Raw genomic sequence first — 3,189 nt, 5'->3', positions numbered from 1 at the left:
GACGGCCTCCCATTGGCCCGGCGTCCGCCTCGGCGTCGTGACGTCCTCGGGCAGGTTGAGATGCGGCTCGCGCCCTCCTTCCATTGGACCCGGCGCTCCCGAGGAGCTGGGAGCCCCGTGACCTTCCTCGTCTCGCATCCTTCCCGCGGCCCACACTGGAGCCTCTTCATCTCGCTGTGCCCACCGTCCCAGAACCGTGCGGCTCTTTATTTCTTGTTTCCTCCTGAGTCTTCTGCTCTAATATCCAGACGGTTCCCCCCACCCCCATCTCTTCTCTTAGCCTTTCCTAAATGTCAAGTTAGTTCGGGCGTCCTGGTTACGTGGCACTTGCGGGAATCGCCACGCCTTAGACAGGTTCCTCACTTCTCGGTGCCGTCTCCGACCTGGTGATCTACTGAGGACAGTATTCTTGAGCTTCAAGATGCGATTATGTGAACAAACCTTTGAAATGAGACTTAGGAAATAACAGAAGAAAAATTTCAAGCTTTGTTTTAGATATTGGTTGCCTATAATCACCCCCAGATCAAAAACATCTAACATTACCCTTTTCCTGCAACGCCTTTTTGTTTTACATGTTTGGGGCCATATCGATTTTAGACTGGCCTCTTAAAATGTTTGTTTGGCTTTTGAAATGGTGTGTTTAGGATTTTTGAAGGATGAGGATGGGGTAGGTAAAAATAGAAAACAGAAAAGAACGATTGGCTGAGAATATTTTTCCATCCTATTAAAAAAAGTTGAGCTATTAAGTCTGACTAAGGTTGTGCTAACATGTGCCAGGCACCATTATTCTTTATATATATTGTATATATTAAACCTGTGCATTGTGATAAAAGTAAGGAAGGTTATCAGTAAATACTGGAACAAGAAACGAATCCGCCAAAACAATCTGTGGCAGAGTGGACAAACCTACTTTTAATTCATGGAAGATACCATGTTATGTCATGGGTTAGTAAAGCTTTTGTCCATGCCATTCTTCCTGTCTGTAATTAACTTCCTCCATTCTGTCACTGTAAACTCCTACTCATACTTTCAAATCCCCTTCCGGCTGACCACTCAGAAGTCTTCCCTAAACACCACCTGTTACAGAATTCATCACTACTTGCTTCATGCTGCTGTAGCTAATACATGCTGTAATAGTAACAAGGATGCCTTACAGTTTGGCATACAACTATTTTGCCTCCCAATGTATCCCTAGGGTGCAAATGTTTGAGCCTCACAAACTAGTCATAGAGAACCCAGAGGTGTGAACTGTCCTAACCCCTACAACTCCCTCTCCTTCATGCCTACAGCCTAGCAGGGCTTGAGAGCTACCTGAAGGGAAGACTGGTGGCTCAGTCTAATGGCTGAGGCAGAGGATGAATGCAACAAAACAGGCCATGTGTCCCCGGTTCCTGGAAGATGCTTGGCTTATTTTCTGGGGGTGGGCTCCCATACTCCAGAGCTAACAGGAAGTACTCATGGCTGAATTCCCAGTCACCTCAGCCAGTGTGGCAGTGAGGACTACGGGTTAAGCTGCAGGATGTCTGTGGGTGAGGGGTGGCTCAGGGCAAGGCGGCAAAGCTATTTAGCAGATGTGAATAGCCTTGCCCTCAGGGGGCACTTGCACAGGAGGTCAGGGCAGTGTCAGAATTTGGCCAGAGTAGGGCCCTACTGGCCTGTTCCAATGTCACCCCGAGTCAGGGGCCCTCAGTTCAGTTCAGTTCAGTCGCTCAGTCGTGTCCCACTCTTTGCGACCCCATGAATCGCAGCACGCCAGGCCTCCCTGTCCATCACCTACTCCTGGAGTTCACTCAGACTCATGTCCATTGAGTCAGTGATGCCATCCAGCCATCTCATCCTCTGCCATCCTCTTCTCCTCCTGCCCCCAATCCCACCCAGCATCAGAGTCTTTGCCAGTGAATCAACTCTTCGCATGAGGTGGCCAAAGTACTGGAGTTTCAGCTTTAGCATCATTCCTTCTAAAGAAATCCCGGGGCTGATCTCCTTCAGAATGGACTGGTTGGATCTCCTTCCAGTCCAAGGGACTCTCAAGAGTCTTCTCCAACAACACAGTTCAAAAGCACCAATTCTTTGGCGCTCAGCCTTCTTCACAGTCCAACTCTCACATCCATTCATGACCACTAGAAAAACCATAGCTTTGACTAGACGGACCTTAATCGGCAAAGTAATGTCTCTGCTTTGGAATATGCTATCTAGGATGGTCATAATTTTTCTTCCAAGGAGTAAGCGTCTTTTAATTTCATGGCTGCAATCACCATCTGCAGTGATTTTGGAGCCCCCAAAAATAAAGTCTGACACTGTTTCCACTGTTTCCCCATCTATTTCCCATGAAGTGATGGGACCGGATGCCATGATCTTCGTTTTCTTTAAGCTTTAAGCCAACTTTTTCACTCTCCTCTTTCACTTCCATCAAGAGGCTTTTTAGTTCCTCTTCACTTTCTGCCATAAGGGTGGTGTCATCTGCATATCTGAGGTTATTGATATTTCTCCCAGCAATCTTGATTCCAGCTTGTGTTTCTTCCAGTCCAGCGTTTCTCATGATGTACTCTGCATAGAAGTTAAATAAGCAGGGTGACAATATACAGCCTTGATGTACTCCTTCTCCTATTTGGAACCAGTCTGTTGTTTCATGTCCAGTTCTAACTGTTGCTTCCTGACCTGCATACAGATTTCTCAAGAGGCAGGTCAGGTGGTCTGGTATTCCCATCTCTCTCAGAATTTTCCACAGTTTATTGTGATCCACAGAGTCAAAGGCTTTGGCATAGTCAATAATGCAGAAATAGATGTTTTTCTGGAACTCTCTTGCTTTTTCCATGATCCAGCGAATGTTGGCAATTTGTTCTCTGGTTCCTCTGCCTTTTCTAAAACCAGCTTGAACATCTGGAAGTTCACGGTTCACGTATTGCTGAAGCCTGGCTTGGAGAATTTTGAGCATTACTTTACTAGCATGTGAGATGAGTGCAATTGTGTGGTAGTTTGAGCATTCTTTGGCATTGCCTTTCTTTGGGATTGGAATGAAAACTGACCTTTTCCAGTCCTGTGGCCACTGCTGAGTTTTCCAAATTTGCTGGCATATTGAGTGCAGCACTTTCACAGCATCATCTTTCAGGATTTGAAATAGCTCCACTGGAATTCCATCACCTCCACTAGCTTTGTTCATAGTGATGCTTTCTAAGGCCCACTTGACTT

This window comes from Oryx dammah, unplaced genomic scaffold (genome assembly GCF_014754425.2).
Source record: "Oryx dammah isolate SB20612 unplaced genomic scaffold, SCBI_Odam_1.1 HiC_scaffold_3, whole genome shotgun sequence".
Classification (NCBI taxonomy): domain Eukaryota; kingdom Metazoa; phylum Chordata; class Mammalia; order Artiodactyla; family Bovidae; genus Oryx; species Oryx dammah.
Note: the sequence above shows the minus strand (reverse complement) of the source record.